This window comes from Alligator mississippiensis, chromosome 11 (assembly GCF_030867095.1).
Source record: "Alligator mississippiensis isolate rAllMis1 chromosome 11, rAllMis1, whole genome shotgun sequence".
NCBI lineage: Eukaryota > Metazoa > Chordata > Crocodylia > Alligatoridae > Alligator > Alligator mississippiensis.
Genome location: NC_081834.1, coordinates 50,612,248 through 50,639,955, shown reverse-complemented (window position 1 = coordinate 50,639,955; position 27,708 = coordinate 50,612,248). Strand labels below are relative to the sequence as shown.

At 46.0% G+C, this 27,708-nt stretch overlaps 1 long non-coding RNA gene across 3 annotated transcripts; it reads right to left on the bottom strand.

The window, feature by feature from the left end:
* Positions 1-6,586: 6,586 nt before the first annotated feature.
* On the bottom strand, positions 6,587-26,553 carry LOC109285227 (uncharacterized). Of its 3 annotated transcripts, none has more exons than XR_009455680.1 (9): positions 26,281-26,553; positions 25,935-26,056; positions 18,811-19,041; positions 17,356-17,454; positions 15,243-15,344; positions 11,830-14,906; positions 10,765-10,797; positions 9,333-9,522; positions 6,587-8,413 (listed from the first exon to the last, which is right to left on the bottom strand). It is a non-coding gene; the product is annotated as an uncharacterized LOC109285227 (long non-coding RNA). The 3 variants fall into 3 exon arrangements; XR_002092900.2 differs by having other exon boundaries at positions 10,765-14,458; positions 14,884-14,906; XR_009455679.1 differs by having other exon boundaries at positions 10,765-14,906.
* Between the last annotated feature and the right edge of the window lie 1,155 nt (positions 26,554-27,708).

The following is a 27,708-nucleotide window of genomic DNA, read 5'->3' as shown; positions in this document are numbered from 1 at the left end:
CAGACGGAGCCTCTGGCTCTCAGCTGCAGGGGCTGCCTGTCACTTTTTCAGGCTCTGGGGTCCAGGACCATGGCCACCTCCCCTTGTGGGGTCTCACCAAACTCTGGGGTAAAGCATCCACACATGAGGGCAGGAGGGTGATCCATGTGGATCTTGACAGGCTCAGCAAATGGGCAGACAAGAACCTGACAGTGTTTAACACCGAAAAATTCAAGGTTCTCCACCTCGGGAGGAAAAACCGGCAGCATACTTATAGGTTTGGCAGTGCTACGCTGGTTAGCACTATGGATGAAAGGGATTTGTGGGTCATCATTGACCACAAGATGAACATGAGCCTTCAATGTGATGCTGCGGCTAGTAAAGCAAGCAAAACACTGGCTTGCACCCAGAGATGCTTCTCAAGCAAACCCCAGGACGTCATTCTCCCATTGTACTTGGCCTTGGAGAGGCTGCAGCTGGAGTACTGCATCCAGTTTTGGGCTCCACAATTCAAAAAGGGTGTGGAGAAGCTTGAGAGAGTGCAGAGGAGAGCCACGCGCATGATCAGAAGTCAGGAAAACAGACATTATGACAATAGGCTGAAAGCCATGGGACTCTTCAGCCTGGAAAAGCGCAGGCTCAGGGGTGATCTGGTGGCCACCTATAAGTTTATCAGGGGTGACCACCAGGATCTGGGGGAACGTCTGTTCACCAGAGCGCCCTGAGGGATGACAAGGTCGAACCGTCACAAACTCCTCCGTGACCGATTCAGGCAGGACATAAGGAAGAACTTCTTTACTGTCCGACCCCCAAGGTCTGGAATAGACTGCCACCGGAGGTGGTTCAAGCACCTACTTTGAATGCCTTCAAGACACATTTGGATGCTTATCTTGCTGGGATCCTACGACCCCAGCTGATTTCCTGCCCCTGGGGCAGGGTGCTGGACTTGATGATCCTCTGGGGTCCTTTCCAGCCCTAATATCTATGAAATCTATGAAACCCCCTGCTACAACTGAGGAAAAACCGATAATAAAACATTGGACTGGACACCTCTGTTACTGCACCAATTTGTCCAGCAGACAGTGCTAAAGGACCACTAAAGCTCAACCAGCCCAGATGGAGCACACAAATTCAATTTAACTAAAATCTCTCTTTTATTAATGCATGAAATGTTATATTGGTAAATTGTATACATAGAGATGAAAATATTTAAGCTAATGATTTAATTCAATCCAAGATGTTACTCCATTACAGCGTCCGATTGCCAGTCGGCATTCCAGAAAGTAGAGCGTGGTCATCTGGGTGGTCTTTTGGCTGGCACGGTCCCGATGTTGTTGGATAGATGATGAATACACTTACCTTCCTTGTTGCTCCTTTTTATGCCTTTTCTTTAACTTCACTCCTCTGATGACTCTTCATTTCTATCCTGTCAGCATATTCTTTTCTTCCAACAAACTCAACGCATCTTAATTCAGTCTTTTAGTGGTGTCTTAATTTAGGCATGCCTCCGGCCTCCTAATTTGATCTGTCCAAGAAAATCAGAAATCCCAATGGCTTTGCAGTTGGGCACCGTTCAAATGGTCTTGTCTTATCACTTTTCATTAATGTATCCAATCAACTCATCCCTCTGATTCAGTCGGTTAGTGCCAAATTCAGTTAATTTAAGCTAGTAACAAAGCCCACATTCTACATGCCTTTGTTGATAAAGTTAGAGTATAAGCTGCTTTCTTACACTGATAAACACAAGAACACAAAGTTGAGGCAAGCCCAAGGCTATAGCTGACAATGCAGGTACAAAAATGAAAAACAAATGTTCAAATAATACTGTAATTCACACTCAAGCAGGTTCAACTAAAGCTAAATATAGCAAGCTATCCTAATATCTGCCAGCGGATGTAACCACACATCGGACTACTACATAGACTGTTTCAAGAAGAAAGCTAACAGCCACATCCCGAACAAAAGCCAGAAGCAGGACAACCTCTTTACCCTATAGATAAAAAGCTAGACAATCCTTAAGATCTAACAACAAAATGGTAATCAAACCAATGGACAAAGTGGAGCTATAGTCATCCTCAGCCATCACGATTATATCAGTGAAATCAACAGACAACTCTGACACAAAATACTATATGGAAGTTGGGGGAGACCCCGCACCACAATTCACTCTGGAACTAAAAAATATCATCAAAGCCTTCCCATGCCAGCTCCAGGAAAAAATGTATTGTATTTATCCCCCACTCTCTCACCACAGAAACTTTCTGTATTCTCCCAAAGATCCACAAACAGGGTAACCCTGGCCAGCCCACCATATCTAACTGTGGTACCCTCACTGAAGAGCTATCTGGATGAATATAAACTATCCTGAAACTACTTTTTGCTCAAAGACCAAGTTTTGTACAACACACCACAAACTTCCTCAACATAATCCAAAACATCAGCCAGCTCCCCAACAAGCATGGTACTTGCAAACACAGATGTCATCAGCCTGTCTCACTACATAGTTGGTCCAATAAAAAATATCACCCTAAGAAATCCTTGCCTTATGTACACAAAAACAGGATATAAATGAAATGATCATGATCAAGTAGCCAGAAGGCAGGAGTGATGTAGTAAAAACCTGATAAAGGAGGAACAATATGAGGGATATAAACATCCATGAAGTGCAGGGATTAGGAGTATCAGATAGATATAATGGGCTGTTATGTCATTGTGTTAAGTCCCTGCTAATTAGCTAATGACTTTCTGCTCCCAAGCTCACCTTGTAAGCTATTGGGTGGATGTCCTGCAGCAGACAAACTGTAAGGTCAGATAGTGAGGGATTTTTCTGTGAAAAAGGTTCTCATACATGGTAGCAGTGGCAGTGATAGCAGCAGCTCCAGCCTGGATGCCAGGCCCAGCTGGAGTTGCTGCTGCATCAGCTATTCCTGGGACAGGCTGGGACCAGAGCAAGCACACACCCTATGCCCCAGGCTGGAGCAGGGTCAGAGTCTGCTAGAGCTGGGGTAAGGGTAAGCGGCAGTGGGGAAGGTCAAGTGGGTGGCAGAGGCCAGAGGGTGGTGGGAGACAGTGGGGGGACAGATGTGGGCAAGGCAGCAGGGAGAGGGCGGAGGCTCTGGTGAGGTGGCAGTCAGTGGGGCAGAGGCAATGGGGTCAGGCAGCACCTGCAGTTCCAAATCTGCCCCAAAGTTGAGGCCAGAGCTGGAGTTGCAGCAGCTGCCTGTTCCCACCTACCTCCCGCTTTGTACTCAAACCCAAGATGAAGGTGTTTCCCCCATGTTAAATGGGGGAAAAAAACTCATCTTGGATTCAAGTAGGCATGGTGTAACCCTGTGAGCTGCCCCTTCCAGCTGGTCTCCTGTAATCCTAAGACATGTTTCTTTCCAAGTTCCTAAGAGAACCTTTATTCAAAGCCTTCCTCAGCAAAGGTGAAGCAAACAAGCATGTCATTACCTTTCTCCCTTCAGAATCTCAAGGTTTTCCAGTTTCCGTAGCTCTTTGTACCCTTGCTGCTCTCTTTCAGCTTCTCCTTTTTTATTCTTCCATTTGGGGTCCACCCAGGGGCATGACCCTCCACCCCACCTTCACTTCATCAGCAGGCAGGCCTGGCTGCCCTTCTAGATTGGTGCTTTTCAAACTATGTCCCATGGGACCCTGGGCTTCCATGATATGTCATCAGGGGTTCAGCAAAGAGACTAGGGTAATGACAGATAGGGCAGCAAGGTGGTGCACTGCTGGGGGAGGCCTCCTGGGCACATTCGCTTACAGCAGGGGACAAGTGCTGTGGCAGAATTGATATGAAAGGGTTCTGTGACTTTATGAAGTTTGAAAACCCATGTTTTGGATCTAGACCCTGTCACACATCTCCCTCACTACCTACAGAAGTCTCCCAAAGCTTGACCCCTCTGAGCTGTCTGGCTGGGGACTCGGATGCTATAGGGGACTGATGGACTTGGAGTTGACACTGAGCCTTTCCTTTGTGCCCTCTGTGCAATTCCCTGCAAAGTTGGATCTCAGGCCGAGTTATGTTTTTAAGCTGCTTATGGAGATTTCTAGCAATTCAGGAGCTGCCTGGTTCCATGTGAAAATTCAGAGGTCTTTTTCAATGCAATAAGGAGATGCCCATGTGTTCTGTGACTGCCAGTGATGCAGTGACCTTGTGCGCTGTGTAACAGTGGCTACCTGCATGTTTGCCTGCTCCAGCACTCCAGTAAGAGCTGACTGGGAGCATGTCTTTCTGAGGGGTGTGCCTTTCTGACAGAGACAGTGACTCTGGAGACTATGCAGGCTGCCCAATTTAAGAGCAAATTGTCTCCGAGTCACATAGTGGAAGTGCACATTCCCTGTTATCTCAATGGGAGAAGCTTGGGGGAAGTAGGATCCATCTCTAGAGATAAGAAAATCCTTATCCCTAGAATGGGGGCACTTACACATACAGAGGAGGCCTTAGGATCATGACAGACCCTGGTCCAATAAGCCAAGGGTGGCCACCAACTAAGAATCAGTCCACTAATAGAAGGAATTATTAATTACATGCATGATTCTACAATCAGGAAAGTTAAGTGACTATTGATATTCTCCCACAGCTAACAGCATATTATTTTACCCTTTCTTGCATTCTTAGTCATAAAATAGACCCCTCACTTTTTTTTAAAGGAAATTAAAACATGAATGTGCATTCTTTTAAGACAGTCTCTGAAGGTTGCTCATCCATGCAGCCTCAAATCCAGTTTTGTATATATGGAGACATGCAGAACTGTTTGAACTTCTGCTTTCATAAACTTTTTTATATTCTCCATGGGTTTTTTTATGGAACTTTTCTAAAAATTTGAGGAAAAAATTGGAAACCAAGAAATGTTGTATTGCTTTGAAACCGTTTCAGGCTGGACATAAGGAAGAACTTCTTTACTGTCTGAGTCCCCAAGGTTTGGAATAGATTGCCGCCGGAGGTGGTTCAAGCACCCGCTTTGAATGTCTTCAAGAAACATTTGGATGTTTATCTTGCTGGGATCCTATGATCCCTGGTGACTTCCTGCCCCCGGGGCAGGGGGCTGGACTCAATGATCTTCTGAGGTCCCTTCCAGCCCTAATGTCTATGAATCTATGAATCTATGAAATACTATTTGTTGGTGGTGGGGGGAGGGGTTGGAGGAAGCAGTGTCAATTTTCATTTGTTTTGACAAATAATCCCCCTAAAAACTTCAAAATAAATATTTTCCATGGCAAATTTTGCTGTGATGAGAAAACCATTCTTCCTGGGGGGGGGGACGGGGGGGACCCAAAAAACTCTTAAACTGCTCAGTCAATACCCCATTCAAATTATCTTGATTTAATCTGTTTCTGCATAATAATCCAAATGTTACTGAAATTGATAGTGGCTTAAAGTTTATCTGGTGGCTTCTGTGTTTAGATTTTGGCTGTACTGGGGAGGAGGGGAGGGAAGAGAGAATTGCTGCGTCTGTTTCCACTTGACTGTTATTACCATTGAGGGGTTTTTCCCTCTCACCTTCTGAGATGGATGAGAGGTTTTGTTGTGATATTTCTGTGCTAACTTTGTTGAAGTTGTTATAATATTGTGTGACTCATTTTACTTCTTTAGCCTGTGCACAGAGAATGGAGAGGTAAACCAGGGCTGGCAAGACCCATAGCATCAGTCGAGCCTTGTTCATATATCAACAAAGCCATTCAGAAGGGAGTTGCGGGACACCCAAGAGGCATCCAGAGGTGATAAGTATGACAGAGAAACAAGTCCTCTGAGAAAAACAAGTGGAGTATTGGAATATGGGAGTATTTTGGGGAGATATCATGATCACAAAAGTGGTTTCAGAGCTCTTCTGAACAAGGGTTACGGGGACATCTGCAAAGATGCCTGCTGAGTTAAACTGATAAGAAAAGGGCAGTACAGACAAGATATATTGGCTTTTGGATCTGGTGTTTAATTGGCTAAAACAATTAACTGAACTCTTAAAAAAAAAGCTGGAGTATCTCTGAGGTGCCCACGACTATGCGTACTGGACTCGGGGTAGAGGACTGCTTAACCTCTTTGGAGGGGGCAGAGAACCTCTGGCTGGCTGGCCTTTACCAATAAATGCCTTCACTGAAGAGACTGTCTTCTGTGATGACTGAATCATCTTAAGAGGAGGTGAAGTCCCTCACTGAGGAGTGGAACGGGATGCTAGCTGCTTGCATCAGGGCCATGGAGGATCGTGGAAGATGAGAGACCGAAATGTCCGGGTCCCAGAATGTGGGAGCCTGGGCTCCCCCCTTACTGTAGAAGCCAAGCTTGGGCTGGTTTCATGGGGTGTTATCAGAGACCAGACAAGGCCACAGCAATCCCAAACAAGCAACCCCCTAGAAGGCATGCCATGACCACTTCTCATTCTCTGAGGGCCAGTCGCTTCCAGTCCTGTAGGTGCCTCACTGGTAAAGGAAGAGAGCAACTCTGTTCCAGTGTTCTGTGCTGCACATCCACAACATGAAAACCCAAAGAGTTTATTCGAGCTTTCTTGTATTTGAATAAACCCATCTTCACTGGTTTTGGATATGTCCATACAGAAAAAGCAGCCATGCATTTTCAGTCTAAATGACTTTATTTAGAACAATGGATACAAGAATACAATCTCCATATATGCAGTTTGCTCTTTTAAGATACTGAATACAAAATGCAGCAGTAAGGAAGAGCACCTTTACAGTCTAAGTAACAGAGAACAAGCTTTTATGAACCCAAGGTCACTTCATTATGAATTATTAATGGTTTGATCATTCACTGTATCTGATGAAGTGACTTTGGCATTCACATAAGCTTGTGTCTCTATCTGTATATGTTGTCTTTAGTCTATAAAAGTACATATCTACCTTGCCTTCTGATTGACATCAGACTAACATGGTGTGTCTGAGCCTTTGGGATTCCTGGAACCTTTCTATTTCTGTTGTCTTCTTTTATCTTGAATAAAAGAGAAACTCGAAGGGCTTCAGAGGCCAAAGTGAGGAAGATCAACCATATTATGAATTAGAACTATAAAAAAAGATCAATCAGCAAAATGTAAAATTAAACATTAGCAATTTTAAAAAGTACATTGCAGCAGTAGATACTGCTATTGGAGTGGAACAAGTTTAATTAAAACTGCTAATACACCTTCATTTATCCAAACTTGTTTATAACAGCTAAACCAATCAAATATGCCAGGTGCATCCCTCAAAATCTTGAAAAACTATGTTTTATCTCATTTCAAACTCAGCAAAGTCCAAATACATCTTCTCTGAACTATGCCCTGGTATAAAGTACATGCTTGCTGAACATCAGTAGGATCCATCTTGTCTTGCCTTTCCCACATGTTTCTGCATCTAGCACAAATGTGTATTATAATTTTAATACCAACGTAGTCTAAGTAAAAGGCATTCCGGGAATATAGTTCATAATCACACACCTTATCTTATGCTGAAAGCATTCTATAAATGCAAGGAATCAACAATACAAGGTTTTGGATAATGCCTCTAAATGAGTCAGTCTTCTTCCCCTCACTTACTGAACCAGTCAGAGTCCCACAGAATAGGACATACAGCCAAGGAGAGCTCTCCTATTATGGTGATAAAAGGACGATCCTCTTAGCTAGTATACTGAGGCTAGAACCCAGACCCTTCAGACTTAAATGCACTAGTCTGTTCAATCTTAACTAAACTGCTATACTCTATAGGTAAAAGCTATAGAAGACTCGTATCCTGCATGGATCAAGTACAGAGAGGGAACTATGACACACATTGCCCAGGATGCTTTCAGATTTTTATGTTTCTACAAAAACTTGGGAGTTCTCCAAGTTACAGAGACTAGAATGGAAAACTGCAGAAGTTGATTTCATAGGTGACAAGAGATATACAGAGGTTTCCTCCATCTCTTTCCATTCCCTCCCCCAGGTCTGTATGTCTTATGGACACAGTCTGACTTTTGTGTTTAGTTCAAAAAGAAAGAAGGCAGGAAGGATTTTCTCCCCACCAAAGAAGGCTCATGGAAAAGGAAAAATTTCAGCCTTTGTATGAGCATTACCGAATGCCACCTGTCTCTCTTCACAATCCAGAAAACCCCCAATTTTTTTGGACCTCCAAGGCAAGAGCATGTTAGTTACAGAAAAAGTGAGAGTTTGGCAAGAGGAAGACAATGGATTCACACCCCAGGCTCCCTCCTCAGGGCTGCACATGAACTCTCTTCTTCTCTTCACAGACTCTCTAACAACTCCTAAATAAATACATACACCCTGCCCCACTTCCACCTCCACTTCCCAGTAATGTCTGCCTGAAGTGAATCCTTCACTGCCCACAGTATAGGAATTTGCCATCTCTTCTTTAAAATGGAAGTCTGAAATCTGCCACTTCACAGTTTTCTGATCATGAGACATGACAAGCCAGGGGTTTCGTGTGCCTGGATCCAGAATCACATTTTCTAGAGAGAGAGAATCGGAGCATCAGAAGCAGAGTTTAGCCCTGGGGCAAAGTTCGCTTACATTTGACAGTTTGCCCTAAAAGTAGAGCCAATCAAGGAGTCTTTCTTCTTCCAGGTGTTATCCATCTTTGAAGGGGAAGCAGCTCTGAGATACCCTAAAACTGTTGGAGGAGAGTCACTGTCCTAACAGAGACAGGTCACTGGTAGCTGGGAAGATTGTTTGGGCCAAGACTGCGACTCAAACTATTTCCCTTGTTACAACTACCTCACCCTGCCAGACAAGGTGCAGTGATGTTCCTCCTCCAGAATATAAACTATCGGTATGTAAATTCCTCTGGAAAAGAGTTTAGGATTTTGGATTCTCTGCTTTCTCATTCAGTTTTGGGAATGCAAGTATTTGGTTTTGGAAGAGCACATAGCAATGCTAGGCCCTTGGTAATCTTATCTCCTCAGTCACAGTGGATTTGCCTATGAGTTTTACTTGTTGGATGACCGTGAGAGTATGTGTGCATTTCTTTCTCTTTTTGAAATTCTGAAAGGGAGCAAGGTTCACACACAACAGATGATGAAATGGGGAAGCTGTTGGGAGACTTCCTGGGCACACAAGGTCTTCTCCAACAGGTATTATAGAAAATATAGAAGCTCACTCTGCCTGTCCTCATCATGGCCCAGCAGATCCCTGTATGTGAGACCCCCCTCCTCCTCGGTGCTAGGCTCTAGCTGGGCTGTGGGGAAAGCTAATGATATTCTTGACATATATAAGTATCCTAATTTGTTGGTTTGTTTCATAGACTCGAAATACACCAAAAATAAGCCTCATACATCCAGAAAATATGGGCTTGGACCTATGGTCATCAGGGATATAGATCAGCACCATCCTAGCCATGCCACAAGATGAATTACTTAAGGCATCACTCACTTCATCTCCTACTCACTGAACTCTTCCCGGATGTGCCTCAGTGGTGCCTTAATTTGCAGTGGACCGTAAAGCACTTTCCCTCACAGGCTTCCAGGTAAAGGAGATTGGATCAGGTCACTGGAGTCTTTGGCATCAAAATTTACTTCTCTCTCCCAAGAAACCCACTTGGACTCTCCAGACATTTGTTTTCCTACATAGGGATTCACAAGAGAGTGTTAAGGTCCACAAATGCAGAACCCTATCCCATCAGAGCAGCATTTAAACCTCATCTGAAGAACATCCCTAAACAGGAGGGCGGGAAGAAAGAATATTCACTTCTGTAGTCCTTACTGGCTGCGTCTACATGAGACGTTTACTGTAGAGCAGCCTAATTAGCTCCCCAGTAAATGTCTCGGACTCTACATGTGCATCCCTATTAGGCCGCAGGAAACTATTAAACTCTTCAGCAGGTTAGTACTTGTAAATACAAGTACTGTCCTGCAGCAGAGTTTTTTAGTGTGCAGCAATACATGTGTAAATGCTGACCTGAATGGCTGGTGCACGAGGGTGCTTCAGTACAGGGGCTGCCAGCTGGCCAGCCCCACACTAGAGTACCCTTATGACCCAGCCAGCCCCAGTGCAGCACACTGAGCTTGGTTCGAGCAGCCACAGGCTGGCAGGCTGACCCTCCTGGGCTCCCTGCCAGCTGGGGCTGCTCCATCCTGGCTCAACATGCTGTGGTCCTGGGCATACATTCAAATGTAGCACCCAAGAGCAATAAACATCAGCACGATATGTGCTGGAGTTTATTGCTTTGAATTAATTGCATGTGTAGATGCACCCACTGGCCACATCTACACAAGCAGTGGACTGTGCAGTTGTTATAGTGCAGTCATTTAGTACTTGTTTCACAAGGCTTACCATACTGTTGGTTCAGAGAAGGTAAATGCACCCACCAAGAGAATATCTCACCCTCTGTGGGCATGTCAACAAGAGGCATTACTGTGCAGTAGCATTACTGTCATGGTTAGTGGCCAACAGTGCTACTGCGCAGTAGCATTTCATGTAGACATGCCCACTGAGTGTGAGATGATCATCTCAGTTCACTGTTCCAGCCTAGCATTTCTGCTTCCAAGATTTAATACCATTTGACTGCAGCATGGAGAAATGTGGTCTTGTGGCTGACATCTCGACCAGATCAATTCAATCAGATTTTTTTTTTTCTTTTCCTACTACTAGTTCTTAAAATGGGCGCTCACCAAAAAGTATCTGATGGATTTTTAAGTGGTGTGAATGACTTCCTGCTGTTGTTAATTATAACTAGTTTAAAACATTAGGTTAGTACTGATTTTTTGTTTTAGCAGACTTATGTCTCTTGTGTCTACCAAAACATTCCATGCAGAAAAACAGCCACATGTAGCTATGCCCATCCACATTCATCCCAGAAATGTACCTTTGTACATGTTCCAGTCTGACACCAGAGACTCTAAAGGAAGAATAAGGAGAAAGAGAAATGAGATCTTAGGATGTTATAAGTACCATGACAATTTTATTTTTGCCAATCTAACTGCTGGGCAGACACTACAGTATTTTGGGGAGAAACTCCGTCCCATCTCCAAAATAAGTGACAATAATATATCATACCAGCAGACGTACAGAGTTATATCCCATCTCCAGCTCTAATGCGTGACATTCAGCAAGTCAATTCCCTTTGTATTTTTGTTTCCCTTTCCTTCCTTTTGTCTGACTGGAAACTCTTTGGGACAGGAATTCATACTCTGGGTGTACACAGTGGGGCCCTCCACTTGGGCTGTCTGGTAACCACCATAATATTAATACTATAATTACTCACTCAGCCCCTCTTTCTTGCCCGCTGCCTAAGAATGAAAGTTTATTTCTGAGGGTTGGACTTGGTGATCTGCTTAGGTCCCTTCCGACCCTACTAACTATGAAACTATTTTCTAGTCCCAGTTACAAAAAAACAAGGTCCCCCTGAACTGGTATTAAAGTCTCTGGATGAAATAATGGGCTGGATGAAGCCAGTGATGTCTTTACTACTCAGGGGATGTGAATGCACACGCAATGAATACAACTAAATATACTTTGGTACAATTTGAGCTGGAGTAAACTAACCTGAGCACAGAGTCTATACATGTGTTTAATCACATGAATTTACTCCGCCATTGGATAGTACCTGTGTCTGACAGGACTATCCTACAGTGAAGTAAATTAGTTTACACTGGACTAATAATGGCGCATGTGTAGATGGTGATGCTATAAATTAGTCTGCTGCACAGTAAAGCACCTGTGTAGATGTGTAGTCGCCCAGTATTCCTATGATTTAATTCTCCATATTCTGCTGTAATTCGTGGAGGAAAAAATACCAGATCATAACCAACAGTAACTTAAATACCAAGTTGGGGTAGACCTCTTGGTGAAGTCACATATGAGGATTCATCTGCCTCTATCTTCAGCTTTGCTTATGATTCCCTAAAAAGTGAAACCGTTGGTTTTTTACCTCTGACGTTCTTCAAATGTTATGTAGAATTTTGCTCTGTTCAGAGAAATCCCAGTTGCCCCGTTTCAATTCAGGAGACAGAGTCTCTGGATTCTCAAAAGTCCTTTTTTATCTCTAAGGAAAAAGACCCACATAATTTACCTTTGCTTGATTCTTCATTTAAAATATGCCAACACTTCAGGGGGCACAGTAAGTCTGTTCTTGTTGGTAAATATGATAAACATTGAGGGCAGGGAGTTCCCTGTCCCATAGCCAAATATAATTATGGTTTCTGACTTTTCCTAATGAGCAGCTGCCTTTTGTGGTAACCTTTGGTTTGGATTTAGTTTTGTTTGGTTTTTAAGGCCTGGATTGACAAAGCCCTGGCTAGAATAATCTAGTTGGGGTTGGTCCTGCTTTGAGCAGGGGGTTGGACTAGATGACCTCCCGAGGTCCTTTCCAACCCTAATTTTCTATGATTCTGTGATTTGTTTGTTTTCCCTGGCTGTGCGGAAAAGGTTTAAAAAGTACCTATATGATATATGAGGTGAGTTATTTCCAGTATTTGGGAAGTACTAATGCCAAGAAATTGGTAAAGCTTTATCTGGAGCTATGTATAAAACTGTGTACAATTTAGGTCATCCATGGCCAAGCCCAAGAAAGATTTGTTTGAACTTGAATAGGTTCAGCAAACTACTAGGATCAGGGGAATGGAGTGCCTGTCATAATAGAGATTACAACGGCCTGGCTTATATTAATGTGAAGTTTTATCAGCTGAGGAATAGGAGCATACAATGTAGTTGCCCGCAAGAGTATTCAGCAATGTTTTCTGTTCAAAGCAATGTTTTCTGTTCAGAGAAAGAGCAATGTTTTCTGGCAGTGTGCTGAAATAGCCCAGGTCTGGTCCAAGGCAGGTCAGCTGCAGCTGCTACCACCACCCATTTCTCCCTGCCACCCAGCTGTGCTGCAGCACAGGCAAAGTATCTACACATGCAGGACTACACAGGAAACAGAATCCCTACCTACACAAAAGGGCCAAAACCACCACTTACACACCTAAAAAGATGCCATTTAGATCAGTGGTTCTCATCCTTTTTGTACCAGGACCCATGAACGATTGGTGCCTCCCGAGTCTGCAGGGGCACCAAATCGCAAATGTGGGGGGGGGGGGGACTTGGGGTCCCCCAGTGGCCAATAGCTGACCGGGGGGTCCCCTAGTGGCCCATCACTGAGCCGGTGGCACTTCTAGTTTCGCAGCTGGCTCTTTCAGGGGGTGCACAGCTGATCTGAGGAGGTGCATGTGCACCCCTGTGTACCCCCTATGCATCACCAACACCAGGACCCATTTGGCCAGTCCTGACCCAGTGCCCCTGACTCTTGACCCACCAGGCCCACCAGGGGTTGGGTGTGTGGGGCAGGGGGAACCCAAGCAGCCCTTCACAGGCTGGAACTCACCAGCCTGCCAGAGAAATGCCAGTTTCCCATACTTTTCTCCTGTAAAGGAGAGTCCATTTTTAAAGTTTGTTCATAACCATTTCATATTTTCTTGCGACCCACTTTTGAGTTGCCACCCACGGACTGAGAAATGCTGATTTAGATAACCAAAGGGAAATAAAATCTCTCCCATTGTGTGTTTGTGCACTCCACCCTGGCCTAGCTCATCTATTCTGTCTGCCACTGACCCATCTCTGTTTCCAGAAAAGGGACTTTCCCTCTCACTACCTTGAAAACACAGAGCTGGAGGAAGGAGGCTCCCTGAGCTGCTCTGTGGCTGAAGGAGTTTGTCACTGCTGCTATCAAACCTTTCCTAGAGACTGGGCTGTGCCCCTAACACCTCGGGTTGCCACTCCCTTCCCACTGAACATGACACTGGATCTGAACAGAGCAAATCCTGGGTACAGACAAAGGAGCAGTTTCAAAAGGGGAGGAGGAGGAGAAGCTGTTCCACTCACAATAATAACTGTTATGCTGTAACAGTTATATAGGCAAGATCCCCTAGCATTACAAAGAAAGAGCAAAACTGCTCCAACTTTAACCCTGCTTCATTTAGACTTCAAGTTGGGGTGATTTCATGATGAGGTCCCGCAGGTGGTGGCAGCAGTGCTGTCAGGGGGGCAGTGGTGAGCGATGATGGGTGGTCAGCGACCACCCGCAGATGCCACCAGCAGCGCCTCTCGCTGGGCAGGGGTGCACCGCCACGCTCAGGGGGTGCACATGCACCTGCTTGCACCCTCTACCCATCGCGAGTGGGTGATTTAGCTCAGTTGTACCGCTACTTGCTCATGCAGACACAACTGGCACAGTGTAACAGCTGTTGTGTGCTTTTGAGCAGCCTAGATTTCCAGCATGGAAATCCCCTTCTCTTTCTGAAACTGTTCCAAGTGTATGCTTCTCTGTGACCACTGACCTCATCATGTCTGAGGTGAATGGGAAACGTGTAAAATGGTGGATACCATTTCTTTATTTCTTTACCAAAATAAGAAAAATACACTTTATTCAATTTACTACGTTCATTGGTAATAAAGTGGGGGGGAGGAGGGTGAGAAAAGAAAATATTTCTATTTAAAAAAAAAAAAGTTTTAAAGCAACTTTCTGGAACTTGCTGTTTTCTCTCGCACACTGCGCATACCCAAATAGGACACACACCTTGCTGTGGGAAGATAGAAAAAAGCAAAAGATTTTTTTTCCAGAGACATATCTGACTGGTGACTGTAAGAGCAATATACAATCTTCAGCCTGGCTGCTAAGTCAAGAACTGATGCCAATTTGGCAGTGACTGTGGAACAATTAAAACAGCAGCTCTACTGCTGCAGAGTGCACTCATGCCCTCCCTCATAGCCAAGAGGGAAGCAGAGCTTACAGCAACCGTTACAGAACCCTCAGCTTTCTTTCCAGCATGGAAATGAGCTTTCCTGCTTAAGACATGCATCCCAATATTGGAGGGCTGATTTTTTGAGAAAAGCAGTGTGTGGTACACGAGGAAATATAGTACTTAGAAAATATAAACACCTTTTCATTTTAGATCCTGGAATTTTGAAGTATTCTCCTGGGAAAGAACAAAAAAAGGTCACTTACCCACTCCAGGTGCTCCTGCCGTTCTAGCAAAGAGGAAGAAAAAGAAAGGAGCTTAGTGTAACATGAGAAATGGTGGGAAGTCGTTGACCTCTGGAAGTCATTCTGTTTGCCATCAGTAATTATGTTCCATGGGTCAGACATTTTGTTCTTTCTTGGCCATGTAAGTGGTCATTTTTTGGCCATTTACATGGCATTTCAGGCATTCCAGGAGGGATTCTATTCCTTGATCCATAGTCCTACCTTCACGCATAACGAATGACTGGGCATATACCATAGCAACCGGGGGGGGGGGGGGTGTCTCTTTATAGATTCATAGCAGCCTTAAATGTCCCCACCTGTATATTTAAATGCATAGGTACCTGCACAAAGCTGCTCCCTACTGCCCAAACCCCTTCCAAAATTTTGGAGGCTGAGGAAGAGGCAGGAGGAGCCAAGTATTCTTTCCAGGTGGTACCAATGTCCTGGAAAAGAGAGAGAGAGAGAGAGAGAGAGAGAGAGAATGAGAGAGAGAGTGTGCATGAAACTGTCCTCCACATGCAACATTTTGTCCTCTGGAAAGGGTTTACTTCACCGTCACTGGTTGAGCCCCACATGCAAGTGTCTGAAGTGAGCAACCTGGAAAATCCCACTGATTTGTAAATTTTAGGGCACTTGTACACATGACGGTTGTTACTCCGTACACATGACAAAAATTTTGTTTGTGTGGCTTAATGGTGTCACACATTACACATAGGTCAATCTGGGGGGGAGGTTCACATGAGTTTGCAGCATTGCAAACTAAAGTACATCCAGATGTAGTTTAGTTTTCAGTGATGCATTGCAGCTGGCAGCTTGTCCCCCAGCTACAGGAGAAAAGAGCAGACTCGCCAAGCCCACCTGCTGGAAGTCTGCTGGGTGCTGCTCCCGGGCGGGCTCAGGGAATAATTGGATTGGGCCGGGTGCTGCCTCTGAGCTGGGGCAGCACCTGGCCCACTAGCAGCCCACCCAGGTATCCCCAGGGAGTGCCACCACCATGGAGGGAAGGCCCAGTGCCCCCCACAGCTCGGGAGTGTTTGGCCTGCTGGCAGCTCAGCCCCAGACCTGCCCTCCCACCTCACACACAGACACACACATGCATACAGACAGACAAATGCATAGCCCCTCCCCACCAAGAGTCCCCAAGCGCTGGCCACCCACCCCCACAGACTTACTTGTATCCAGCTGCCAGGCTGCTCCCACCCCCTACTACATGCCAGCCACATGTGCGTGTGCCCTGCCTCCAAGTGCCCTGCTCCCAGCCCCAAGCAGGGGCAAGCCAGGAAGTGCTAGGTAAAACTTTGAGGCTGAGCAAGGCAAAATCTGGGACATTTGATCCTATTTAAAAAAGCCACCCAGAGGGAGATCAGAGGATCTAAAAAGAGGGCAGGTCCAGGAAAACCCAGGTGTATGGTAACCCTAATAAACAGCATCCTACTTTTGAGATGGCTGCTAGAGGTCATTACTGGCCCTATGTACACACCATGTTTTTTGCCCTTTCACGTGCTGCAACTGTGTTTCTGTTTGCACAAGCAGGCTTTCAGTCTTTCATGTGCATTAAAGCAAAACTCCTCGGACACAGTGTAGTTTGGCTCACCAGGTATTAAAGCATCACGCCCATGGATTCACTGGGTGCAAACACAGACACTCAAAGATGTGTAATAAGCCTCTTTGTCCACCAGATGTCTGTAAGTGTTTTGTAGTTCACCTCTTCAAAATTGCTTTCACTTTCGAATTGCTTCTGCTTTTTTTTATGTTTGTGCAGTTTGCTGGCTTCCTGTGGCACAGAAACAGGCACAAAGTATGGGGTGAGGGGCCCTGGCATGGGAGGGGGCAGCGCTGGACTGTCCCATTCTCCTACAGTGCCAGTAGGAGACCGGGCTTAATTTATTCGAAAAGCTAGTGTGTGCAAACACGGACATGATGCTGCAAAGCTTAATTCTTTCAAAAGCCTAGCGCATGCAAACACAGATACAATGCTCCAAAACACACAAGTTTAAATTTTATAAACCTATTTAATGATTAAAACCTGTGGTGTGTACAGGTGCACACTGTTCCTTATGAATAGGTAAAGGAAAGGATAAGGGGCTCCAGTCAAAGAGATAGACATATCACTATTGAAAACAAAGGCATATATTTGGTTATGCTGGAACTGGGATGGAGTTGGGGGAATCTGAGGGAGTGTGCTTGTGTGTGTGTTTATGCATGCCTGAGGGCTTTTTCCCCAGATACTGACTTGAAATGAAAGAGAGTTGGGGATATGAGTAAGGAAACAATTTCCTGTAGTGTTGTTTTTGCTCTGGTTCAGGGAAGCAGCACTATCTACGTACTTTGTGAATAAACGGGATTGTATCAAAGCAATACCCAGCTCCATCCACAGTTTCTTTTCGTATCTGGGACAACCTGCAAGACCCTGAATTTTGGCAGCCTACTCAGATCAAAGAAGAGTAACGTTACCTTTGTTAATTCGGTCCCAATTTCCCAAATCCCTTCCAGGACTGTGGAGGATGATTAGGAGTAAGAAGCCACACATTTGTTCAATGTGCTTTCGATGTCCTGCAGAGGGAGAGAGAGAAATAAGCAGGAGGTCAGTCCTACTTGCTGTGTGAGTGGGAGCACTTGCTTTGTTATCCCCACCTGAGTACCAGAACTAATCCTCTTCAGTAAGAAACTTTACATGCAAACAGCAGCTTCATTTCATGCTTTTATGTCTGTTCCATTAGTTCACTCTCACAAACTGACCTAATTTGTCCTTTCTCTAAATTCTGTCCCCTAAAGCAGTTTAAATTTTGGGGGCCTCTACCAGCTCTATGTGCACATTTCCCATGCACATGAGCTGTGCAGAGACAATAGATTACACAGCAGAGTCCAAGGTATTCTTCTTATCTAGGATTTTACTGAGGGGGGTAACTAGACTGACAATAACCCAGGAATCAGTAACAGGAGGTACCTGCTTTTAGCACATCCCGTCCTCCACTCCAGTGAGTAATGGAGGATGGGACAGGTAATGTAGTAACACAAGAACATTAGATTCCAGGCAAGAACAGTTGCAGAAACTACAAAATCCACAAAATAAAAATTCTTTGCAGTTAAAAAGACTGACAATGCTGATGCAACTGGAGGTTATACACCATGGACTTTTATGTGGGACATCTTTGAATCTGCAATTCTCCATTCAGAAATCAAACTACAGCAAAAGCTTTGTTATCCAGCATCCATGGAGAATGGGGGGTGCCGGATAACAAAATATGCTAGTTAAATGAGAGGCCTGAACAGGTGTCATTGCCTGGGGCTGCCGCCTCTCCTGCCGCATCCGGGCATCGCCGCCTGTCCCGCCGCATTGCTGCCCCTCCCGCGGGCTCTGTGGGCTCCGAGGGACAGGGAGGCAGGCCCTGCACAGGTCGCTATGCCTCGAGCCATGGGGGCTTGGCAAAACTGGAAGTGCCATGGTGGACACTTCTGATTTGGCTTTTACCTTACAAGCCGGCATGCCGGTTAATAGAGCGTGCCAGCTTGTAAAGAGCCAGTTAACACAGCCTTTTACTGTACTATACATGACAGTGGGCATGTCCACATGAGGTGCTAACTTTGCAGCAGCTGAATAATAATGCACAGTAGCACATCACAGCACCAACAATGCTAACACACTAATGCACAGTGTTATTAGGGTACTGTGCAGTAGTGTCACTAAAAAGGCATTTGCTGGCACTACTGTGTACTAAATGCAGTTATTGTGTATTTATTTAGTACTTGATTATACAAGTACTAAATAAATGTGCAGTAACTACTGCACAGTAGCGTCTCATGTAGATGTGCCCATTGGTAAACAATCTTTTTTTACTTAACCGTGTTTGCTGACTCTTGGTTGTCAATTTTTCACACGTTGCAATGTTTACTTCAACACAATGTTACCTGCAGGAATTCACTTGGTGGCTGCTCACATTTCTCCTCCATCTCACAGATCAGCTTATTGATATGGGACATGTCCTCAGAGAGTTTAGCAGTATATTTCTTATGTCTATTTAAAATGTCATTGTCTATCTTTTTTAGCTGGGAGAGCAGGAGTCTTTCCTTTTCACGTACTACTTGGCGTTCTTGAAGAAACGCAGATACAATCTTCTGCCTCTGATTTTCTGTCTGTTTCTGTAATAAAGAACAAAAAATAGAAAAGTGAGGTCAGGATCAGGAGTCACATGGCACTTCATACAACTCTTCGTGGGTGTGTCTACATGAGATACCTTAATGTGCAGCGTCACAGCAAAAGCAGTGCTAATGAGCTAATGCATTAAGTGTTGCAAAAAAAGTTTGCCTTTGCTAGTGAGCATTAGCTTTTATCTAGTACCTCAGACTAGCTAACTTAATGTGCAGTAGCAAAGGTGCATTAATGAACATGTAGACATACCCTGTGTGCCATAAGAAGTAAAAATTCAGCAGTTGACACAGAGGCATTTCTCTGTAGCTTCCCCTCAGTACTAACTGATCAAAGTACTAGTATTTTTATATTTTGTGAGCCCCAGAGAAGAACTTGGGTAATGACTGAGCTGTGGTGTGGTAGTTGGCATGCTGGGTTGAGAAGTGAGAGGTCCCAGGTATAACTCTTCTTTGTGTGAGAGGGGAATAAGAACTCACTTTCTCTAGCTTGCCCTAGTCATTTAGCTCTTTGAGAGAAAAGGCGATCTGTCTCCCATTCTGTCACCAATCTGTGCAACTATGTTATCCATATGCACAGGGCTACACATCTAAGAATAGAATTGCTCTGAATACCCTGTAGATGACCCAAAGATGGCCACTTAGATGACCAGGAAAGATTAAAAAACATTACTCTTGGGGACTTTTGCAGCCCAAAATGGGAAGTGAATGACAGTAATGTCAACTGTCATAAAACCATCATGAGACTCAGGATTTCAAAGTTAAAATAATTCTGACTCATGATCTCCCAAGTGAATCCTCAGACCTCTGGATTTTCCCAGCTGGTAAGTGGAGGGGAAGGAGTGGGAGGAAAGGGAATGGAGGGGGTGAGATTGAGGCCCCCGTGGTGAGACGGGGAATGGGGCAGGGGCTGGAGTGAGTGGGGCCCTGAGGCCAGGGTGGGTTGTCCAGAGGTGCAGGGCAGGGGTGTGGCTTCCCACAGCAGTGCACACCCCTGGGGGAGGCACAGGGGGGGAGGCATGAACCAGGGATGGGTTGCCCTCTGCAGGCTAGGGCTCTGTGCCCCAACTTTGCCCCAGGAGGTCAGCCATAGGACACCAATGCCACACGCCAAGTAGACAGGGGATGTGGGACGCACTGGTCGTACAGCATGTCCCCTACCCACCCAGCAGCAGGAAGCACACTGGCATCACATGGCTGAGCTCCTGAGGCAAAGACAGCAGGGTGCAGAGCTCCAGCCTGCAGCGGGTAGCCTGCCTCGCCCCCGTGGGGGGCACATGCCCCTAGTGCCTCCCCAAGGGTGCACACTGCTGCAAGGAGCTGTGCCCTCCCTCCACATCTCTGGACAACCCATCCCAGCCCTGGGGCCCCATTAACCCTAACCCTTGCTCCTGCCCCACTCCCTCCCTCGCTGAGGGGGCCTCAATCTCCCCTCTCCATGCCTCTTCCCCTCCACTTACAAGCTAGGTGCTGTCTGCCTGTCTGTCTCTGTGTATGTGCCTGTCTGTCTGCTCCTCGCTCCCAAGCCATAGCCTCCCCAGCCCTGCTTCTTCCCTTCACTCCTGACCCACAGTACCCCGCATCCTGCTGGGGTGTATGGGGACCCCCTGTACCAGAGCACAGGGTGCTCTGTTACTATCAGGGACCTGAGCAGCAAGCAGGCAGCCTGCAGCTGGCTGTAATCCCAATCAGACAAAGTGGCCTGATGGGGGAACAGGGACCAGCTGTGGTATGTAAGGGCTGGGCTCTGAACAGTAGAGGCAGGAGTCTGCTGCCAAGATCCGGAGCATCAGCACCACTCAGAGGTAAGGGAGGAGCTACTGGGGATGACAGTAGGTAAAGGGCAGCCTCCCACCTGATTAATATTAATTAGGAACATCAAGGCATGGCAGGTAAGACAGGTGGGTGGTTTGCCAGGAAGCAAGTGGGCAGGCCTACATTGAGACTGGTCCCAGGACGGCCACTTGTTACATGCCCCCCCGGGCTCCAAACTCCCCACACAGACCTACAGCTCCCCTACACCTTCACAAATAACCCCCTACCCCATACACATACTTCAAAAATAGCATCTCGTGATTTACATGCCAATCTCTTAATTTTCTAAGAGTCCATCTCATGATTTTTGGCACAGTGGAGTTGGCAATATTGGAATGAATTCAGGTGTCTCATGAGTTACATGGCTGCTCAAGCAGGACCAGTCTGGATCATTTTTTGGAGCATAAGCACTTACACTTCATCCAAGTCCCAGCTGGATACTATTTGATCCCATCTGGATCTGAACCTCAGTCTCATTAAACTAGAAAGGAGTTTACAACAAGCAATAAATAGAAATAAATAAGTAAAAATATAGAGGAGAAGATGATGTAATATGACAATAATCACAATGTTGGCAATTGTCTTGGCTAGCTCTACTTAGTGGGTACGTCTACACAAGATGTTTAGCGTGGAGTTTTCTAGCCAGCTCAGCAGTAAATGTCTCCAGGTCTACAGATGCAGCCCTATTAGGCTTCAGGAAACTAATAAACAGGACTTGTAAATACAAGTACTATCCTGCAGCAACATTTTTTCGTGCATAGTAATGCACATGTAGACGCTGACAGGGCTGGCTGGGGCACAAGAGTGCTTCAGTGTAGGGTCTGCCCAGCAATTAGCCCTGCACTGGAGTATCTTAGTGCCCCATCCAACCTCTCTGCAGCACACTGAGGCCAGTCAGAGCAGCCCCGAGTTGGCAGGATGACCCCGCAGGCACCCTGCCAGGTGGGGCTGCTCTGACCTGGCTCAAAATGTTGCTGTCCCAGATGCATGTTCAAATAGTGTGTGCAGGAACAATGAACTGCAGTGCAAATTGCACTGGAGTTCATTGTTTCAAATTAATTGCTTGTGTAGATGTGCCCAGCGAGCAGCAATGCTACTTAACAGCAGTTCCTGGGTTTTCTTTTGCCCATTCTTTTCCAAAGCCAGAATCTCATTTCTGACTTCCTTCAAAATCTCCAAATTACTTTGAATTTGGACCTAAAAGGAAAAAAAAAGTAATTTTTGCTTTGGGTGCATATCAAATTCGTTTTACTGTGTGTATTTTCAGAGTTATACCACACCAATAAAAATCAGTTTTTGAGACATAAACAAGTCAGTAAAAGAGAAGATAACCCAGTGATGGGTACCTAATGAAATCTACAGTGAAATACAATCCAAAATAAAAAGGATTCAAAAGATAATGCACAAAACATATAAGCTAAGCTATTGACAGCAGTGTTGAAAATACGTCCATAGCCACTTCAGTAACTGTGGTTAACTGACATACAAAGCTTCTCATATTTCAATACTAATTAATGTGTCAGACTTATCACTCTCCTCAATGACACATCCTTTCTTGTCATTTGAGACTAGCCATCTCCAAGTAATAAAAGAAAGAATATTTCTTTTAATCAACAGCCACACAGATGTTTGAAAAAAATGGAACTGGCAACCTATCACCTTAAAGACGGGAATCAAGAGTAGGGTAAGAAATTTCCTTCTATATGTGTCGGGGGTGTGGGTACATGTGTGCAGTGGGGTATGTGCATGTAGAATTGAGGGGGCTCCCCCCAGAGGCACACAGGTGTATGTGTGGAGGGATGCATGTGGAGAGAGGTATGGGGGTGGGGTTTGTTGGTGGGGTGTGGGGGAGGGGGTGGGTGGGTGTAGTGTTTGTGGGATGTGTGACTGTGTGTGAGGGAGGGTGTGGTTGTGAGGTTTTTGGAGGAGGGTTTGTAGGTATGGTGGTATGTGCCACCACTGCACAACACCCCCAAGCTGATCAGCACCTGCTTCTGCCCTGCAACAGCCCAAAGCCTGCACACCCTGCAGCACCTCCCCACCACTGCCAGCAGTGCACAGCCCGCCCTACCTCATGCCCACTCTGGACTCATCCCAGTGGGAGCAGACCAGCTAGAGCCTCTGCACGCAGCCCCGACTCCAGCCGCCCCGGGCTCTCCAGCCCCGGGGCTCTGCACTGCCTGTCCATGGTGTATCCTGCTGCCCCCTGGGCATGCAGCAGGGATGGTGACTCTGCAGTCAGACCGCCTTTGTAGACAGCCCAGGTGGTGGTGGCTCCTTCCACCTGCCACAACCACTGGCCCCAGCCCCACAGTACTGGTGGAGACCTGTGCACACAGCCCCGATTCAACGCACCGCACTCATGCTCCAGACTTGCTCGCCCAGACTCAGTAGCAGCAACAGTGATAATGGTGGCTGGGCAGAAAGTGTTCCTTGGCGTGGGGAAAAAAGTGTCCTGTCCCTCTCGCTGCTGCCAAGCCCTTCCTGCTGCAGCTGCCCAGAGCACACGCTGGGTTGCCCTGCACCTTTGCCAGAGACACCACTTCCTCTGGGCTGCCCAGTGGGGCAGTGGTGGCAGTGCAGAGCAAATGCAGGGCAGCCCAGCATGGGAGCTGCTTTTCTGCTGCACTGAGGAACAGTCTCTGCCCAGCTGCCATCACTGCTTCTGCTGCTGAGCCTGGCCGGGCAAGTCCAGAGAGACACGGGGCACGCTGGGTTGGGGGTCTGCACATGGGTCCCCATGGGTATCACAGGGCTGGGGCCAGTGGTGGTGGCAGTCAGAAGGAGCCACCACCACCTGGGCTGACTGCAAAGACAATCCAGCTGCAGAGCCGCCCCAGCCCACTGAGTGCTCAGGAGCTAGCAGGACGTGCTGCAGGCGGGTGGTGCCTGAGCTAGGAGGGATCAAGGGACCCACTGCGGGCAAGACAAAGCTCCTCCATGGGCCAGATGCAAACTGTATTTTGTCCACCCCATTATATAGGCCTTGGACCACATTTCCAGAAAGCCCTGGTTTAAGCAAAGAGGAAGGAAGAGGGTCAGAGTACTAAACGTTGTGAGATGCTGAGAATTAGACAAAAGAGATGAGCTGGAATCCTAATGTAGAAGGAAATGTGATCAACAATGCCAAGAAGATTAGTCTGAAAGTCATTTGGTCCCATTAATACATGAGAACCCACGTGTGAATTTTAAAAATGTGTAGCCAAGGAAGGTAGAGGGTTTTGTGTTTTGGGAAAAATGAAGTAGGCATATCAATGAAGCAAAGGGCGGGCATAGCTCTTAACCACTTTCAAGCAGGACAGGATGTGGCTAAGAGACTTTTCCTGGGAGGATGTAACTGCTCCTGTAGGGAAACAACTGAGCCCAACCTTTGCAAACTTTACGTTGGAAAGAAAAAGACACAGACAAACACTCACGTGGAGCAGCTTCGGAGGGGAATAGGGAGGCCAGTGCCAAGGAAAGTGTGGTAGCTGTCATGCTGTAACAGCTCCCTAGGCAGAAGCCTGTTGCAGTAGCATAATGAAGGGCCTTGTGTGCAGCTTGGTGCAAGGTGTAACATGTTACTGGGTGTTAACACTAGCTCGAGTTTGGAGCAGTCACACTTTCAGGCCATCAGGGGCCTAGAGGACTGGAAGGTAAGAATCCCTGCCCCTCCAATTCTGAGCTCCCCCAGACCCCCTCCCACAGCAGGGAAAGGGCCACATGATAACAGACGTCTGCCTCGATAAAGCAGTAGAGCCCGTTACTACCTTTTGCTGCACCACCTATTTTTCCTGTCATTTGGCAGGAAAAGATAAGGACCATTTGCCTAGCACTTTTTTTCCTTAAGTATTTTTTAAGCAGCACAAATATGATGTCACATGATATCTGTTTCCACCCTAAGGGTAGGCAAGCAGAGCACCAGCCCAGGCACTGCCATAGGGGAGAGCCAGCATAGTGCTGCCCAGCAAGCCTACGCAGAACTGTCGGCATTAGGAGTTGCCAGGGTGTGAGCAGCCGGTGCAGTTGCTGTGGCAGTGATGAGGATGGCAACAGCCCAAAGTGTGAAGGGGGCTGCAGTAGCTGGAGCTTTTGGGTTTAACAACTAATACTCTACCATTTGATACCCAGGCAGTTGTTATATCCGTCTATATCCTGAGCTTCAGCCTGGATCTAACCAGCTGGTACAGGGCAGGCACTCTAAAACAGGGGTGGGCAATTACTTCAGTTATTAAGATCTTTCCTCCAATGCTTGATGAAGGGTGTTTGTGCATGGAAGATTGCAATTAAAGAATTTTTTTTGCAAAAATCTTCTTGGTCTAATACAGTGTTTCCCAACCAGTGTGCTGTGCCATCAGAAATGAACAAGTGTGCCCCGGGATTTTCCCATGGCAATGAGCTACAACCGAGGAGGGGTAATACCTTAGCAGGTGTGCCCCAGAAATTTTTTATTAATGTAAGTGTGCCTTGGGCTGGAAAAGGTTGGGAAACACTGGTCTAATAAAAGATAACACTTCTACCATGAGCCCTGCTTGCTGCTTACTTTTTTTTTTTACATTTGTACATTATTTTGACAATTTTTTTCTGGGACAATGAGCATGGACATTTGCAATTACATTTTGTTGCACAATCACACTTTGTCACACAATAACATGGTTGATCCCAGGATAAATGAAACATCGGTTTGTAGCATAAGGAAGGAGGGGCGAAAAGGAAGAATTCAAACAGAGCAAGGAACAGGAGGGGTTTTTTTGCTTGTGTCAGCTGCTGGAGCCAGTCGGTCTGGGACACCTAGAATTCCTCCATGGCTAGCCCAGTTGTAAGTGTCATGAGCAAATGCTCACAGCTGTAATTACTGTTGGAGCAGTTGATAATAAATTCTGTGAGGCTGACATCAAATTTACAGTGGACATTTGTTAAAGTATTTCAAACACATGCCTAAAGGAACCATAGAGCTGCTACTTGCGTTTCAATTCAATAAAACAATTTTAGTAGAATTACCAATGTCAATTAAAGTTCCAACACCATTCTGTATTTACACTACTTATTTTTACATGCACTGCCTATAGTACACTTAACATGCACATACCTACCTGTGCTGTATATCACACCTGCATTTTGCTGTGGAGACAGGCACCAACCCATTTCAAGTCTTAGCAAGCTCCTCTTCCTGGTTATGAAAGCAACACACCACCCGGCACGCTCTGGAGCACTTCTTTTGCAGTGAAAAAAAAAAAAGTGAGAATTGGAAAGAGCTCTATTTTAGGAAAGATGTTTTCTACCAGCATATCACTCTAGATCCTGCAGGTTTTGCCTATCTTAACCCTGCATTTACAACACAACTATCCTTTCTATTGCACCTTTTGTGTGTACAGTTTTTTCCAGAGCTGAGTGAAGCAAACCCTGGGATTTGCCCAAAGCTAAACTGGGGTTTCTTACCTTGTAATCCAAGGCAGCCTCCTCCATGGAGACCACAGTATGTGCTTGGTGAGGCAGGGACACTGTGCAAGTCTAGCAAATTAGATTTTTATCCCCTTTGCAGAAGGATCCCAGGGGCTGAAGGTGTTTCTCACACATGCTGCCTAGCCCCGGTACTTTGGCTGACTGGAAGCTGGCTATTTCTGCCATTGTTGCCATCCTCTGGTTCTGCTTGAAACTCCTCAGCTGGGCAGTTGTTCCACAGTGGGGGCAGGAGAAGCTTGTATCTGAATGTGACCGGCTGGCTGGTAGTGACTTAGCCCAGAGGTTTTGGAAGGGCAAAAGATGATTGGAGGACTTGGGATTCCCTTTCCTCACCAATCAGGCCCCAGAGACTCACCCTCCGTGTTCCCTGATTGGCCCTGTGGGTCACCGGGAGGGGGATAAAAGGGGCAGCACGGCTGACTCAGGGGAGAAACCAGCAAGGGACCATAAGGAAGGAGTGTCAAAGAGCTGAACCAGTGGGGCAGGAGCAGTTGTCCCAGAAGGCCCTATAGTCCTTGTCATTTGACATTTTGTATTTTGTGCCTTTTGTATCTTCAGTAATACCAACCAGTATTGTTTGTTCTGCTGTTTGTGTTTTACACTTTGGTTAACCCTGTCTTTTGTTAACTGGATAAATGTCTATGATTGTGAGTGTCTAACCTTTGTTGAATCCTGCCCCTTTGGGGCATTGTAATGTCCCCTGTACCCCCTGCTTTATACTGGTTATGTTCCCAGTATTGTTCCCTCATTAAAAGGTATATGGTTAAGTCCCCATTGTTGGTCTGGCTCTGCTCTATAGGGGGAGGAGAGTCCCTACACCCCCCACAGTACTTGTACACCTGCTTTGATCCCTTCAATTGGGGAGGGGGTACCTCTTGGAGAACTGCCCAGGATACATGAATCCTTCCAGTCCTGGGTGACACAGGCTCTGCAGAAATTGTGTCCACAGCATATACACAGCAGGGCTTTGAAACATGCCAGGCAGAAGGGACAAGTAGCTTCATCTCTGAGGTTTGCCATAGCGTTTTTTGTAGCAATGGCTCTCCCTAGACAACAAAACTACATAAGCTTCAGTTTCCTGAGCTCAGAAATGTGCTTCTGCAGAAAAAGAAGCTAAGTGTTTTAATTCTTGGAGCAATAATATACTTTGCGCTGCAATAGGAAATGCAGCTGTTTATATTTAGGGAGTGTGGCTGTGGTCCCAGCTGAAACCCAAGGCCAATCTGTTGTTATGGTCACAAATATCCACCAGCTGCTTACAATAAGATCTGAGAAAAGTTACTGCCTTTTTCTCATATAACTGATACAAAATATGGACATTTTCTGCTAATCCAAACAGTCACTCTACTGTCAATACCCGCCATTTGCCTCATTCATTGTCCCCTACGCATAAGGTAAGGAGGA